The sequence below is a fragment of the Schistocerca serialis genome, chromosome 6 (genome assembly GCF_023864345.2).
Source record: "Schistocerca serialis cubense isolate TAMUIC-IGC-003099 chromosome 6, iqSchSeri2.2, whole genome shotgun sequence".
NCBI classification, from domain to species: domain Eukaryota; kingdom Metazoa; phylum Arthropoda; class Insecta; order Orthoptera; family Acrididae; genus Schistocerca; species Schistocerca serialis.
Window position 1 is genome coordinate 185,635,518 of NC_064643.1, and position 18,109 is coordinate 185,653,626.

The 18,109-nt window shown below is 45.1% G+C and overlaps 1 long non-coding RNA gene across 1 annotated transcript in view; it reads left to right on the forward strand.

Annotated features, from left to right (window-relative positions):
• The window catches only part of LOC126484573 (uncharacterized), a 327,761-nt gene that overhangs the window by 246,400 nt on the left and 63,252 nt on the right, over nt 1-18,109 (forward strand). The window contains exon 4 of the long non-coding RNA XR_007587882.1: nt 10,840-10,927. This is a non-coding gene — a long non-coding RNA (uncharacterized LOC126484573). The remainder of the gene's footprint in view (nt 1-10,839; nt 10,928-18,109) is intronic.

Sequence of the window (18,109 nt, forward strand, 5' to 3'; positions counted from 1 at the left end):
GCATGTATCCCGTGCCACCCAACGTGCTCTAGAAGGTGTAAGTCAACTACCCTGGCCAGCAAGATCTCCGGATCTGTCCCCCATTGAGCATGTTTGGGACTGGATGAAGCGTCGTCTCACGCGGTCTGCACGTCCAGCACGAATGCTGGTCCAACTGAGGCGCCAGGTGGAAATGGCATGGCAAGCCGTTCCACAGGACTACATCCAGCATCTCTACGATCGTCCCCATGGGAGAATAGCAGCCTGCATTGCTGCGAAAGGTGGATATACACTGTACTAGTGCCGACATTGTGCATGCTCTGTTGCCTATGTCTATGTGCCTGTGGTTCTGTCAGTGTGATCATGTGATGTATCTGACCCCAGGAATGTGTCAATAAAGTTTCCCCTTCCTGGGACAATGAATTCACGGTGTTCTTATTTCAATTTCCAGGAGTGTATTAAAGTAACCTATTCTCCGCAAACACACTTAAAGCAGACGTCTCCCACGCAGCAAACAAAGAGTTCAATACGAAGTGCAAAAATTCCTTTAGAAAAAATTGTTTTGGTATTCCGCGCAACCACTCTTGCACCGTGTGGCATACCTCTTCATCAGAACGGAACTTCTTTCCTGCCTTTGCGTCTCTGAGTGGTCCAAACATATGGAAATCACTTGGGGCAAGGTTCAAAAAAATGGCTCTGAGCACTATGGAACTTAACTTCTGAGGTCATCAGTCCCCTAGAACTTAGAACTACTTAAACCTAACTAACCTAAAGACAGCAAACACATCCAAGCCCGAGGCAGGATTCGAACCTGCGACCGTAGCAGTCGCGCGGTTCCGGACTGAAGCGCCTAGAACCGCACGGCCACACCACCCGGCACTTGGGGCAAGGTCTGGTGAGTGTGATGGATGAGGAAGACACTCAAAATGCAGATCTGTGATTGTTGCAACTGTTGTACGGACAGTGTGGGGCGTTCCATTGACATGTTGCAAAAGGACACCTGCTGACAGCAGTCCACGTCGCTTTGATTTGGTTGAAGGCCGAAGATGATTTTTCAGGAGATCTGTGTATGATTCACTGGTGACAGTGGTCCCTTTAGGCATGTAATGCTCCAAAATGACGCCTTTTTCGTCCCAAAAGAAAGTCAGCATAACCTTCCCTGCTGATGGTTCTGTTCGAAGCTTCTTTGGTTTTGGTGATGAGTAATGGCGCCATTCCTTGTTCGCTCTCTTCGTTTCCGGTTGTTGGAAGTGAACCCAGGTTTCGTCCCCAGTAACGATTCTTGAAAGGAAGCCATCACCTTCTCGTTCAAAAGCGCCGAAGAAGTTCTTCACAAGCATCAACACGTCGTTCTCTCATTTCAGGAGTCAGCTGCCATGGCACCCATCTTGCAGACACTTTGTGAAACTGGAGCACTTCGTGCACAATGTGTTGTGCTGAGCCATGACTAATCTGTAAACATGCTGCAATGTCATTCAGTGTCACTCGGCGGTTTTTCTTCACTATGGCTTCAACTACTGCGATGTTCTGTGGAGTCACAACTCGTTGTGCCTGACCTGGACGAGGAGCATTTCCACTGAAGTTACACAATTTGCGAACTTCCTACTCCATTCGTAGACTTGCTGCCGTCACAAACACGCATCATCGTACTGAACCTTCATTCGTCGATGAATTTCAATAGGTTTCACACCTTCACTACACAAAAACCGAATAACAGAACTCTGTTCTACCCTAGTGCAAGTCGCAAGTGGGGCGGCCATCTTTACACTGATACTGCGACGGTATGTGTGCATCTTCACTATGCTGCCACCTACAGCCCATTCTGCACGCTTTTTGTAGCACGCTTACCAACTTACAGGATAAGGGCGCGAAATTTCGATTTGTTATTACAAATTTAAGGTTTTCATTTGACTCACCCTCTCACGATTAGGCATCTGAAGTTCCCTATTGGTCTCTCACTGCCAAAAATTTCATACGGCTGTCTTTATTCATGCGAAATTGTACCTCTGTTTATTTTAGGAAAGCTCCCGTTTGTCGTTACTACAAATTTAACGGATTGGGAAGATGCGCAGTTGGAATATGAAAGCAGGAGTAACAGTAGCAGCAGCAGAAGCACCCACCAAATTAACAAAACATGGATTGCATGTTGCTTGTGTGTAAATATGATACACTGAAGTTCTGACAGACAGAATAATCTTTTTGAATGTGCCTGCTGTTCATGTAGACAAGTATTTGCTACAGCATCTCTCGATTTCGTGCAGAATTTAAAGTGTCGCACAAACAACAGACCCGAAACACGTTTATGAAGACCTTCAAATAGAACACTTCCCTTTTCGGTTGGACGTTATGTCGCCTTCTTCATCTTCTCTCTTCTTCTTCCTCTGCCTGTCGTCAATTAATAATGTAATCAGACGTGAGGGCATTTCCAGTGGAATTTCTCAGTAGGTTCACCGCACCATTCGCTCAGTTAATTATGAAGGAGCTCACTCTTGAAGAGAATATCTCGCGCATCATACGATTCCGCGTGAATGTAAATACCAGAGGTTGCCCCTGTTTAGAACGAATCCACAGTTACAGACCGCTATCGTTAATGTCCGCCTGTGGGAGAGTCTTAGAGCCTATTTTAAGCTCTGCCATTACAACGGTCGTAGAGAGAAATAAATATGCTTGTCTCAAAGAACCAACACGCAGTTATGAAATACCACTCTTGTAAAAAACATGTTGCTTCATTAAAACATGGCATTTCGCAAACAGCAGATGCAGATGAGCACATAGATCCCGTCTTACTAGATTTCGAAAAGCCACTCGCCTCTGCACCACACTGATAGACTACCAAACGAAATGCGGCCACACGGAGTATCTCTGCAGATGTTTGATTCACGCGATGAATGTTTGGCCAGCACGAAAGTATACTCGTTGGACGATCGTAAGGAAATCCACAAAGATATGGACGAAATTTCCTGTTGGTGGAATGAATTGCTACCTCTGTTTAAATGTGGATAGATGCAAAACACTAACAGATATGAAACTGGGCGGGCTAGTAAAATCTGTACTTGGTAAACTGATGGAAGTATTTGATTTGTTAGAAAGGTTACGGCAAAGAGCATTTGATCGGCAAAGGGAAACCTCACACTGCAGGCTAGTGCGACCAAATCTAGAATAGTGTTCCAGTGTTTGCAGGCTTTGTCAAGCGGGCGTGACAAGAGACATCGACGGAATGCTAGGATCGTAACAGTCCACACCAAAGTGTAACAGATACCCTCGGAAGATAATGGTCATCTGTGGAGGAAAGGCGACACTGCTGTCACGAAATCCTGTTGTGTATGGATGTGTGTGATGTCCTTAGGTTAGTTAGGTTTAATTAGTTCTAAGTTCTAGGCGACTGATGACCTCAGAAGTTAAGTCGCATAGTGCTTAGAGCCATTTTTGAACCTGTTGTGTAAATTTATGGTGTGTCACTGTTCCGATGTTACAATCGTCTGTCTCGCGTAGGGATCACTAGAATGAGATACGAGGGTTTAAGTAGCATGCAGAGGCGTACAGAGAGCTGTTTTCGCTCGTTCAGTTGGGGAATGGAACGGGGCAGACAATCGGTGATACTGGTCCACAGTACTTTCCGGCAAGTACTGCACAGTGGCTTGCTTTGTAGAGCATACAGCAATGACGATTACAACGGCGTTCATGGTTTGCATCTCCCGCAGTCGCATAGTGCTTAGAAGGTAAACAGCGTTTGCAAAAAAATGGTTCAAATGGCTCTGAGCACTATGCGACTTAACTTCTGAGGTTATCAGTCGCCTAGAACTTGGAACTAATTAAACCTAACTAACGTAAGGACATCACACACATCCATGCCCGAGGCAGGATTCGAACCTGCGACCGTAGCGGTCGCTCGGTTCCAGACTGTAGCACCCAGAACCGCACGGCCACTTCGGCCGGCAGCGTTTGCAAGTACATCCTTTGTCAATATCAGGAGGTGTCTTATGTCAAAGTTGAACGACAAGTAACGATAAAATACACTTGTTTAGTAGCTTGTTGGTGCACCGTCCGAGCGCATTCCTCGGTAGGTTTTACGAGGTACGTGTACACACAGGGCACGTAATTTCCGAAAATCACGGGCCGGTGGTTTGTCGGCGTAGCATTCCAGATGTGGTGCATCTGGTTTAAATCGGATAAAATTGGTTGCCAAGTTATCAGAAGTAGGGTACAAGCGTTCCGCAGTTATGGTCACGGGTCCATAGACGTCACAGTACCTTCGATCACTGCCACAGATCCTATTGAAGCTTAAGTCGGTGTGCCCCGGCCTGTGTCCGTGGCAATGTGTTTCGAACAGCCGTTCGCCTAAGTAACGACGTATCCCGACATGGCCGTCGACCTGGTGAAAAAAAAAAGGTTCATCCGACCAGGCGACGAGTGTCCATCGATCCACAGCCCCGTCTCGATGACCAAGTGACTACTGCAATTGTAATGACCACGTCCTTGAGGGGACAAGGGAACCGTCAGTCACTTTCGATAAATGCTCACGGCAGTAGCACGCGAACAACCGACCAGTTTGACCTTTTCCCAGATGCTCGTTCCCAGTCGCCGGACCACGACGAAGTCGCTTAAGGCAGTGTTACCCCCTTTTGCGATACGACTCACCGCTAAAATGATTTCTCGTTCGCCTCTGGTTAGCTTATGTACTTCACTTGCAAGTGCCACCAGGCAGCATTCAGTAGCGCATCGTGCAGTGGTCGTAATGTTTTAGCCCGTTACTGTATGTAGATGTAGGAACTTTGTTCGAGAGACGGCCGGGGTCTCGCTCGGCCTATTCTAGCGACGGCTAAGAGAGGTGTACTTGACGCTAGACGAGCGCTCCAACACTCACAAGGGGAGGCCGCCAATTGTGAAATTCAGATCCGATTCATACTGCGCATAATAAAAGCTCATGGCCAGAGGTGTAATGTGGCAAAGCACCAAGATGCACTTGTCAGCCGTTCTCGAGAAAATCGACAGTTAAAAGAAACCGTAGCGGTGAAATACTCTCTACGATTAGTAATGTTCTACAGCGTGGTGGTGCAGCGGTAAGCGCTTGGGTTCGTAATCCGAAGGTCGCCGGATCGAATCTCGCTCCATGCAACTTTTTTTTTAGTATTTGTTTTTTGTAATTTTTATATATATATATATATATATATATATATATATATATATAATTCCCGCCAATCAGTTGCAACAATTATGCATATAATAAGTTGTTGAAAGTCGTTTGTCGTGGAAAAACTGGCGACTTCGACATCATTATGTTTTCCGCAAACAAAGTTGTATTTCACAAATGTTATTAATTGTCTTCATAATGTTAACCACGTATAACAAAGTTGTATTTCACAAATGTTATTAGTTGTCTTCATAATGTTAACCACGTATAGTTAACGGAAGACGTAGAAACGAATACGTATAGCGTAAGTCAAACGTTCGAATTAGAATAGAGACCCCACGAACACAAACTTGCTGTGGCAGGTATGAAATATAAACTACGTTACTCGCTCGTTACACTTGAAGGACAGATGTTGAATGGGCCGAAACGAGCCGCCCCATAACAGCGTAGTGGCCTGCTAAGTTCGAAAGAAGGTAGATGCGGTCCCTAGCGCAACTTATAACATCGTCGAAAATCAGTGCGGACGGGACAGCTTTGGTACACCCTGTTAAACAAACGGAAAAATGGAGGCGGTACAATTGGAGAGCGATCCGCCTTCACCAACATGCATAAGCAATTCATTAAATATATATATTTGAATTGCAAAAAACTAATAATAAAAAAATATTGCATGGCGCGAGATTCGATCCGGAGACCTTTGGATTACGAACCCCAGCGCTTACCGCTGCGCTATGACGCTGTAGAAAATCATTACTCGTAGAGAGTATTTCACCGCAACGGTTTCTTTTAACTGTCGATTTTCTCGACAACGGCTGAGAAGTGCATCTTGGTGCTCTGGCACATTACACCTCTGGCCATGAGCTTTTATTATGCGCAGTATGAATCGAATCTAAATTTCACAATTGGCGGCCTCCCCTTGTCAGTTATCGGCTGTCGATCTTTTCCAGTACGCACGCGTAAAATTCCTCGGGCGGAGTAGAATGCCACTGGGGAAATAGCGCAGGTGCAAGAAACGGTGGCGAGCTGCAAACAGCGTGCCAAACAGGCTGATAGCTGTCGCCTTGGGAGGCGTCGTCGTAAAGAGGGTGCCGAGGTCGCGGCGTGACGCGGCGAGTCACACCTCGGCGCCAAGTAAACGCCGTCTGCTGGACTGCCCCCTCCTTCTGCCGCCTCTGAGCGCGCGTGGCGGGACGTGGTCGACAAGGGCCGGCCACCACTGTCCTCTGCCGCGACTTGTGTATATGCCAGCAGCTTTACTTCAGCCGGCCATACACTGCTGAGCCAAAACATTGTGACCGCCTGCATCTTTGTCCGCGTTTGGAACGAAATACATCACTGATTCTGCGTATCACGAAAACGACAGCTCAGAGATGACATCGCCATCGGGGAAGAGATCGAGCGCGAAGCACCGTTCCTCACAAGCGACTTCTAATCAAGCTGCGGGCCTATGGAGTATCGCCTCAGTTGTGCGACTGGATTCGTGATTTCCTGTCAGTAAGGTCGCAGTTCGTAGTAATAGACGGCAAATCATCGAGTAAAACTGAAGTGATATCAGGTGTTCCCCGGGGGCGCGTCCTTGGACCTCTGCTGTTCTATATAAATGACCTGGGTGACAATCTGAGCAGTTCTCTTAGGTTGTTCGCAGATGATGCTGTAATTTACCGTCTAGTAAGGTCATCCGAAGACCAGTATCAGTTGCAAAGCGATTTAGAAAAGATTGAAGTATGGTGTGGCACGTGGCAGTTGACGCTAAATAACGAAAAGTGTGAGGTGATCCACATGAGTTCCAAAAGAAATCCGTTGCAATTCGATTACTCGATAAATAGTACACTTCTCAAGGCTGTCAATTCAACTAAGTACCTGGGTCTTAAAATTACGAACAACTTCAGTTGGAAAGACCACATAGATAATATTGTGGGGAAGGCGAGCCAAAGGTTGCGTTTCATTGGCAGGACACATAGAAGATGCAACAAGTCCACTAAAGAGACAGCTTACACTACACTCGTTCGTCCTCTGTTAGAATATTGCTGCGCGGTTTGGGATCGTTACCAGGTGGGATTGACCGAGGACATCGAAAGGGTGCAAAAAAGGGCAACTCGTTTTGTATTATCACGTAATAGGGGAGAGATGGTGGCAGATATGATAAGCGAGTTGGGATGGAAGTCATTAAAGCAAAGACGTTTTTCGTCGCGGCAAGATCTATTTACGAAATTTCAGTCACCAACTTTGTCTTCCGAATGCGAAAATATTTTGTTGAGCCCAACCTACATAGGTAGGAATGATCATCAAAATAAAATAAGAGAAATCAGACCTCGAACAGAAAGGTTTAGGTGTTCGTTTTTCCCGTGCGCTGTTCGGGAGTGGAATGGTAGAGAGATAGTATGATTGTGGTTCGATGAACACTCTGCCAAGCACTTAAATGTGAATTGCAGAGTAATCATGTAGATGTAGATGTAGATGTAGATGCAGGTGGTTCGCAGCTGTGAGCTTGCCTTCGATTACTACCACAGGCCCCATGCAAGCGCAGGAGAATGTCTCCCATAACACAGTACTGGTCCCACCAGCCTGCATCCGTGGCGCGTTGCACGTTTCGAGCCGTCGTTCAGCTCGATGACGGCTTTTGTGGAGATGACCATCGACCTACTGTAGCAAATATGATATTCATCCGAAGAGCCCACGGTTTCCCATTGGTCGGCGGTCGAATTTCGATGGTGCCCCACGCAGTGCAGTTGTGATTGACGTTGTAGGTGGGTCAACATGTGAACACGTAGAGGTGGTCTGCTGTTGAACTCCAGTTCAACAATGTACAATGAACGACGTGCCCCGAAAAACTGTGCGTCCACCAGCATTGTGCTCTTGTGGCGAAGATGCCACAGATCACCATCTATCCTACTTTACAGAGCACAGAAGCCTCCGAACCCTACGTTGTGTGAAGAGTCGTGGATGTCCAACCATTTAGCACCGAGTGGTAGTTCCACTGTCCTCCTACCTCTTTCCGTAGATACCTACGACAACAGCACGTGAGCCGGCTGCGGTGGCCGAGCAGGTTCTAGGCGCTTCAATCCGGAACCGCGCGACCGCTACGGTCGCAGGTTCGGATCCTGCCTCGGGCATGGGTGTGTGTGATATTCTTAGGTTAGTTAGGTTTACGTAGTTCTAAGTTCTAGGGGACTGATGACCTCAGAAGTTAAGTCCCACAGCGGTCACAGCCGTTTGAACCAATTTTTCTAACCAACACACGGCGATCACTGGCACCGAGACAGAACCAGCTTTCATCAGAAATCACAACAGACCTCCACCCTCTTCTCCAATGAGGTTTCACCGAGCGAGGTGGCGCAGTGGTTAAACACTGGACTCGCATTCGGGAGGACGACGGTTCAATCCCGCGTCCGGTCACCCTGATTTGGGTTTTCCGTGATTTCCCTAAATCGCTCCAGGCAAATGCCGGGATGGTTCCTTTCAAAGGGCACGGCCGACTTCCTTCCCTAATCCGATGAGACCGATGACCTCGCTGTCTGGTCTCCTTCCCCAAAACAATCCAATCCAATGAGCTTTCGCGTAAGTCGGAAGTGACGGTGGTTTGAGCCACTGGAACGCACGCTACAGGACGTCTAGCTGGAAGCTGTCCTTGAATTAACCGACTTGTGACAGTTCGTCGTGACACTGTGGTGCCAACTGCTGCTCAGACTGCTGCTGCAGATGCAGTACGACGCGCCACAGCCATTCGCGGAACACAGTGTTTCAAACGGCTGAAACATGCCTCCCTCAAAACAAAACTAGGTTCAAATGGCTCTGAGCACTATGGGACTTAACATCTGAGGTCATCAGTCCCCTAGACTTAGAACTACTTAAACCTAACTAACCTAAGGACATCACACACATCTATGCCCGAGACTGGATTCGAACCTGCGTCCGTAGCAGCAGCGCCGTTCCGGACGGAAGCGACTGGAACCGCTCGGCCACAACGGCCGGCGAACACAGTGGTCTTCCCTCCGGATAGTGCCACGTGGCCGTCCCGAAACCGGTCTTCTTGTGGCCGTACCTTTCCGTGACCACCACTACCAAAAATCGTGTACAGTGGCTACATTTCTACCACGTCTTTCCGCAGTATCGCAGCGAGTCGTGGCGCAGTTAAGACGTCTTTCAAACTCAGTGAGTTCACATTAAAGGCATTTTTGACTAACATCAACTCATGACGTGCAATTTCAAAGGTTCAGGACCGTTACAGCGTGTATGTGAATCAAATCTGATTTACTTCCTCATAGAGGCGCTACTAGCGCCACTTTTAGACGACGGGCGAGTAATATGAACAGACGTTATCTTTCAGATGTAGAAACTTTAGTTTACGTCGGACAACTTGAAACGTCCCCTTAGAAAAATTAATGAATTACTGTGCTGATAAACCTCTTACATTATTTGCTTTTCAAACAGCTGAGCAAAACTGAACGTACTCAGACATTTCGCTCTTTACCTATTCTGATCAACACTAAACTGACAGCCAATATTTATAGCGCAACGCAATCTGACTTTCAATAATCCCTACAAGAGAATGGCCCTGACTAACATTAACCTATACGTTTCACAAATCACTTACCTCACAAAAATCTTCGTTACTCGAACTACTGCAATACAGCGAGCGCCACTACTGCCAGCTAAATAAAAGATTCAAACAACTGAAGGCACTAACTACTGATAGGCATAGTTAGCAAATGAAAGATTTTGACAAAGAACAAACAATGCATTTACCTTAATAGCGTTCAAAAGTCATAATAGATATATCAGTTCATGACATCCAGTCTTACAAATTTACTGTCTCTGGTGGACACACGTCCAGATCATCCGCTCTCAGAATTCCGCCATCTCTCTCCCCACATCCACCACTGCTGGCGGCTCACCTCCAACTGCGCAATTGTTAACAGCCAACTACAATAGCGAATATTACAACAATGCTAACAAGCCACAGACTGCACACAGCACAGCCAGACTTTTTCATACAGAGCGCTAAGTGCCGTTACCAATATAAAAACTTAAACAGCCTACTTACAAACTCTTTCTTGGTTTTGCCATTTTTTCCCGTCAGTTTAATAACATAAAATTTTATAACATTGCATTTTATAGAGCGTTAGTCTCGGAAATTAGCGAACACACTGAGTCAGTTGCTGAAAGAAAAGATATAGGCGTCAGTATCGGCTTTCAACCCTATGTGGAAGGGCCACCCGTAGGTGCACCGTAATCCGATTGTTGCGCAGCTTGTGAGGGGGATGGGTTTCGCCATGTGCCCTGCCTTTGGGCGATATTTTGTGCTCCATTAGACTAAGTGCGTGGCGTGCGGGCCACACAGCCCTGCCAGTGATGAGCCAAGGAGCGTTTGTCAGCTACGGTCGCCCCTACTGTGCAACGCTGCCTCCATCCTCCCCCTATCCTCAGCCCAATAGTCCTACTAGCAGTGACAAATTTCCGTTGATTACGTACACCGTACACAGCCTTAATTAGAATAGCAGCTCAATCCATTAGTCAGTACTCTCGATTACGAGGAACAGCAGCTATCGTTTCTTAACAGCGCCACTCCTCCAGGTACTTCTGGTACATGTTTCCGCACAAACACCAGTATCGTACCACCATCTTTCACGAAGCAAATCCGCGACACCTAGCCGTTTTGTCCAGAGATTTTGCCTGTAATGAAAGAGTCCCTGTGGCGGATTTGATTGCGTGCTCCGTTTTGTTTGCAGTGGACGGAAGCAGGAGCGACCTGGACAGGCGGCCGTCGCCCAGCGCCGCAGAAGACGACGTCTCGGACGGCCGACTCTACACGCAGTGGTAAGTCGCTCGCCGGCCTCTTCTTTGTCTCATTACGTTCCCCTCGTTGTGCGCGAGCGATACCTGCCTCGTGACATTTGGAGGGAAGCAGCAGACATTCATCACACGCTGAGTTTAAGGGGCTCCGGAAAGGCTCAAAATCATGAAAAGTTCAATTTTTACTTTTTTGCGTTTTCTGAATCTGCACACTATTACCTTTTAATAGATATATAATTTATTCAATTCCGAAGACTACAACTATTTTTAAATTTTTTTTGAAATGTGTTCTACATGGGCGTGACCCAGGTACATTTTAGTGATGTGAGATAAAGTATGTGTTGTGGCTAACCTGTGATGGTTCAATATATATCGCTGGTGTGATTGCCGATTGTTTCATGTTTATTTACTCTGTCGTTATCTCGAAAATATTCGTAATTAATTCTGTTTCTTGAGTCTCTGTTTTGTTGAAGTATAATAATGAGTAAAAGTAAAGTTATTAGAAATCCTCTGAAGGCTTTTAAGAAAAGGAGAAATGTTGGAAAGCCAAAGGTATGTGTTATTACTGTAAACAATAAAGACGATAACCAAGTGAGTGAACCTAACCTCTCAAGTACACCTGCCCATAGCAGTCCAAGTGGGAAAGAAAATACTTCACAGAAGAAGCTTGGTTCAATGAGTGAAAACTATGAATGTTTTATGGGGGAATCGGATGTGAATGAAATATTTGATATGTCGGTTCTCAAAGGAATTTTTTCAAACTCTGTAAGATGTATTCATTCTAGTGAAGTTGGTCTGGAACTCTCCATAAAAAACCACGTAGGACTTGCTAGTGAAATACAACTGAAATGTGATAAGTGTTCATACATGACCACCTTTTGGAACAGTGTTGCAGTAACTGCAACTGAAGAAAATGGTAGCAAAATCTACGAACACAACAACGAGCGATGCTTGCTTTAGACAAGGAACACCTTCGGGCTGCAGACAGGGCTGTAAAGAGTCTAGAAATACAACCAAGAGTAAACAGAAGGAGGAACAAGAGGAAGCTGGAGGAGGAGTTTGCAGAGGATGAAGATAATCCATCCTATGGACCTGGAATGCACTAAAAAGTTAATCCAATCTTTGTCGCTCGATTCCCAAAACTTTTATTTTCTCATACTAATTACATGTTTTCTAAGGATCTTCCAAACATATTTGTTTCAAACTTTCAGTAAATGTTACACAGTACCTTCTGTATAATTTAACACAGCCTTTTTCCAAAAAACTGTATATTTTTGAATATATAAATAAAAAATTGCAAAAAATGTGAATTTTCATTACAATTGAAAAAAAATCATCTTTAATAACTGAACTAAAATTTTGTAAAATCCCTGTGTTAAGTTGTAGCCCATATTCCAATAAATAATCTGTAAAAAGTTCAACTTCCTACCTCAAATACTTTGTGAGGAAAGATGTAATTTATAAGCGTTATTTTAACATTGCAAGTATAGGGCGTTCCGGAGCCCCTTAAGCAAGTCACATCAGTGCTCTCAGGATCCGAGACGGTTGCTTCTTCCGAACCCTGGATAACACTGTCTATGCGATAACTGTGATCACCTGTTATAAAAATGATGCACCTGCTAGAGTTTTTTGTAAATCTGACACGAAATTTACTATGTGCAATATAGGTTATCATGCTAGTTTCAAATGAGAAAATCTTCCTGTATCACGTCGGTGTTCGAAGGTATCGACAAAATTTTATTCATCACGTAACATTGTTTGTCGAATTTTTCACAGTTTATCGTTTTTTTCATATAACGCCGTTAATTATCTTGGCTGAAGCCGATGTTTGCAAACAATTTTCGCTCACTTCGAAATATTTTCAAGTGTAGTTACCAGCAACTTGGGTCACAATGCAGAAGGGAATCAGTGTTCAGTTGTGACGCATAAGAATCGGCCGCTAGATTCTTTTGCGAATAAAATCGGTTAATACGTTTCTTTAAACGACACTGTGGGTACTCCCACCATGAGATCACAACACTTAATTCATTAAACGTAGCTCATTGACTGCTCCAATAAAACTTACATGTAAGTTGACGTCCCGCTTAGGATTTGGTTCTATTGCAACTGAAAAGGCACGGTGTTTCACGAATTCTAAGTTTTGATAGCTACATCTACATCTACATACATACTCCACAATCTACCATACGGTGCGTGGCGGAGGGTACCTCGTACCACAACTAGCATCTTCTTTCCCTGTTCCACTCCCAAACAGAACAAGGGTAAAAAGGACTGCCTATATGCCTCTGTACGAGCCCTAATCTCTCTTATCTTTGTGGTCTTTCCGCGAAATGTAAGTGCTACCTAGGAAGCGAATACTTCGCCCGTAGGGGACGGCATTATGGGTGTTGCGACTTTTGATAATCACAAATAAAACAGTTTCTGAGTCAACCGCTTGCTTATTTTGCCAGTACGCGTTTCGGTGCTTCACGCCATCATCTTCAGTGGAAAACTGTAAATAAATAATTCTCAACCTGAAGGTGATAGTGTGAACCATCCTACTGAGTAGTGGCAAAATAAACAAGTTAGTGACGCAGAAAGTGTTTTGTTTAAACTAGGAAACAATAGACAACGACCTACGGAAACAGAAAAACGAATGGGAAGCTTTGAAAGATGAAATAGTGAAGGCAGCAGAGGCTCAAGTAGACAAAGAAGACAAAGTCCAATGGAAATCCTTTTACAACACGCAATATATTGAGTTTAAGTGACGAAGGAAAAAATGGTTCAAATGGCTCTGAGCAATATGTGACTTAACTTCTGAGGTCATCGGTCCCCTAGACCTTAGAACTACTTAAACCTAACTAACCTAAGGACATCGCACACATCCATGCCTGAGGCAGGATTCGAACCTGCGACCGTAGCGCTTAGAGCCGCTCGGCCACCCTGGCCGGCAAGTGACGAAGAGCGAGAATATAAAAATGCAGCAAATGAAGCAGGCAGAAGTGCATAGGACTAAAGCTGTCATCAACCTGAAGGTTCTTTTGAACACCACAGGCCTAATCCTATTAGATTCCATGTCTTCGCCCTCTGTACCGACTTAACCCTGCCAGGTAAGATGGGGAGCTACAGCTTAACGTGGACTACAAGCACAATGCAACTCGTGATTTATCACATTACGAACACTGTGGAAATAAAGACGTCTAAAATGAGGCTCATGGATGGAGCAAAATCGATAAGGTAGTGTGGCTAGAACACGAACGCAGAGCTATAGAGGAATTGCTCAGAAAGACGCCGCGTACTGGGAAATTCAAGAAACCATTGGATAAAAGAGGAATCGTATGGGAATCAAGAGGTCAGGTGGCGAGGCAATACTATAGAAAGGAAGGAGCCTACAAGATGGAAGGAATGTTTGGAACGGGTATAAAAAGGAAATGAACTTGAAGACATTACAGAAAAGGAAGTGGAAGTAAATAACCGTGAAACTGGCGATATTATAGAATTACTCTTATCCTTCGTATAGTCAGTCTCCACATTGTGTGCAAGATATATGAGAGAAGCGAAATTTTGCCCGCATCTCGTGGTCGTGCGGTAGCGTTCTCGCTTCCCACGTCCGGGTTCGATTCCCGGCGGCGGGGTCAGGGATTTTCTCTGCCTCGTGATGGCTGGGTGTTGTGTGATGCCCTTAGGTTAGTTAGGTTTAGGTAGTTCTAAGTTCTAGGGGACTGATGACCTAAGATGTTAAGTCCCATAGTGCTCAGAGCCATTAGAACCATTTTTTAGAAGCGAAATTCCACCAGACTTCTATAGGAAAGTAATAATTCTGTTTTCCATAATAGACAGGTGCCGAAAGATGGGAAAATCACAGAACTATCAGTGTCACAAATCATGGTTGTAAAATATTTACACGAATTATTTACAGAAATATAGAAGAAAGTGGTAGAAGCCGACTTTGGGGAGAATAGGTTTTGGTTTCCAGATAAATGTAGTACGACACGATGCAATAACGATCGTACGTGTTATCTTAGAAGTGAGGTTGAAGGAAGGCAAACATACGTTTTAGGAGCTTTTGACAATATCGGCGGGATGACACTCTTTGAAATTCTGAAGGTAGTCGGGGGTGAATACGGGTAACAAAAGACATAGGATAGCGGTACGCACATATAAAGATTGCGGTAATATCGCGTACATGAGGCATAAAAGGACAGTGCATAGGCGGAGCTGCCATTTGCACTCGGGCGATCCACGTGAAAAGATCTCCGGCGGGTATTAACAGACTTTGAACGTGGAATTGTTGCTGAAGCTAGACGCATGGGGCATTCTGATTTAGAAATCGTTAGAGAATTAACGATTCCGGGATCCACAGTGTGATGGTTATGCTGAGAATACCAAATGTTAGATATTACCTCTCACCATCGACAACGCAGCAGCCGACGGCCTTCACTTGAGACCGAGAGCAGCGGCGTCTGCGTAGGGTTGTCGTCGTAAGAAACAAGCAATACCATTCATAGTGGCCGGACCAAATATCTCACGAAATATGCATCAAACGAAAAAACTACAAAGAACGAAACTCATATAGCTTGAAGGTGGAAAACAGATGCGCTATGGCGCTGTCATAGGTCAAACTGATATCAACTGCGTTTTTTAAAATAGGAAACCCTATTTTTTGTTACATATTCGTGTAGTACGTAAAGAAATATGAACGTTTTAGCTGGATTTTTTCGCTTTGTAGTAGATGGCGCTGTAATAGTCACAAACGTGTAAGTACGTGGTATCACGTAATGTTCCGCCAGTGCGCACGGTATTTGCTTCGTGATACATTACCCGTGTTAAAATGGACCGTTTACCAATTGCGGAAAAGGTCGATATCGTGTTGATGTATGGCTGTTGTGATCAAAATACCCAACAGGCGTATGCTATGTATGCTGCTCGGTACCCTGGACGACATCATCCAAGTGTCCGGACCGTTCGCCGGATAGTTACGTTATTTAAGGAAAAAGGAAGTGTTCAGCCACATGTGAAACGTCAACCATGACCTGCAACAAATGATGATGCCCAAGTAGGTGTTTTAGCTGCTGTCGTGGCTAATCCGCACATCAGTAGCAGACAAATTGCGCGAGAATCGGGAATCTCAAAAACGTCTGTGTTGAGAATGCTACACCAACATCGATTGCAGCTGTACCATATTTCTGTGCACCAGGAATTGCATGGCGACGACTTTGAACGTCGTGTACAGTTCTGCCACTGGGCACAAGAGAAATTACGGGACGATCACAGATTTTCTTGCACGCTTTCTATTTAGCGACGAAGTGTCATTCACCAACAGCGGTAACGTAAACCGGCATAATATGCTCTATTGGGCAACGGAATATCCACAATGGTTGCGACAAGTGGAACATCAGCGTCATTGGCAGGTTAATGTATGGTGCTGCATTGTGGGAGGAAGGTTAATTGGTCCCCATTTTATCGATGGCAATCTAAACGGTGCAATGTATGCTGATTTCCTACGTAATGTTCTACCTATGTTACTAAAAGATGTTTCACTGCATGACAGAATGGCGATGTAGTTCCTACATGATGGATGTCTGGCACATAGCTCGCGTGCGGTTGAAGCGGTATTGAATAGCATATTTCATGACAGGTGGATTGGTCGTCGAAGAACTATACCATGGCCCGCACGTTCACCGGATATGACGTCCCCGGATTTCTTTCTGTGGGGAAAGTTGAAGGATATTTGCTATCATGATCCACCGACAACGCCTGATAACATGCGTCGGTGCATTGTCAATGTATGTGCGAACATTACCGAAGGCGAACTACTCGCTGTTGAGAGGAATGTCGTTACACGCATTGCCAGATGCATTGAGGTTGACGGACATCATTTTGAGCATTTATTGCATTAATGTGGTATTTACAGGTAATCACGCTGTAACAGCATGCGTTTTCAGAAATGATAAGTTCACAAAGGACATGTATCACATTGGAACAACAGAAATAAAATGTTCAAACGTACCTACGTTCTGTATTTTAATTTAAAAAACCTATCTGTTACCAACTGTTCGTCTAAAATTGTGAGCCATATGTTTGTGACTATTACAGCGCCATCTATCACAAAGCGAAAATACTGGTCCAACTAAAACATTCATATTTATTTGCGTACTACAGGAACATGTAATAAAAATGGGGGTTCCTGTTCAAAAAAACGTAGTTGATATTCATTTGACCTATGGCAGCGCCATCGAGCGGGCCAACCATAGCGCCATCTGGTTTCACCCTTCAAGCTAGACAAGTTTGTAGTTTTTTCGTTTGACGCTTATTTCGTGAGATATTTGGCCCGGTCACGGCCAATGGACCACCCTGTATATTCGATGGATTTTTGGGATGCCACGAGGAATATTTCAAAGTCCGCACTGAACGCTTTAGCACTGCATTTTTCTCTGATGTGTTGGATGGTCTTCTTAGGCGTGCCGCAGTCACATGCTGACGAAGACAGCAGCTCCCATTTTAAGAATGAGTCAGCACATCTTCCATGCCCAGTTCTTAATCGGTTCAGAGTTGACCAGATCTCGCGGGGCTGATGAAACCTAGGAACTGCCTCAGTAATACAAGTTGTTGGGGCATCCTGGAGCCATTCTCTTCTCCAAGAGTTGATGTCAGACCCAGTGGGGCTGTCAAGAAGAAGAGGAGGATGTCTTGAACGAAGCCTCTTGATACTCAGATCATGTATATCGATGTGTACGGGTAGTTCAGGGTTTTCTTCGATCTTGTTGTATTCCCTGACCAAGGTGGCTTCTCGTCGTATTTTTGCGTGTGATATATGACTCAGGACAGGTAGCCATATGTTAGGGGTAGACCTAACTGTTCCTGAAATAATGCGCATGTTAAGTTCGACATCGATTTTGCTCACATGACTACTGTTTAGCCACACTGGCGCACAGTATTCCGCCGCAGAGTGTACCAGGCTCAGCGCAGACGTCCTCGGAGTTGATGCCGTTGAACCCCAGGCGGTTCAGCAGAGTTTATAGATGAGTTTGTTTCTTTTTCTCATCTTGGCAGCTGTATTTATAAGGTGTGATTTAAGGTTCTGTCTAACGTGACCCCTAGGTACCTTGGCTCCTTGTTGTGGTTGAGGCGCGTGTCGCCAAGGTATACTTCCAGAGCTCTGTCGGCTTCTCTGTTGTTGAGGTGGAAGCAAGTTACTTCCGTCTTCGTGGCGTTAGGCCTAAGCCT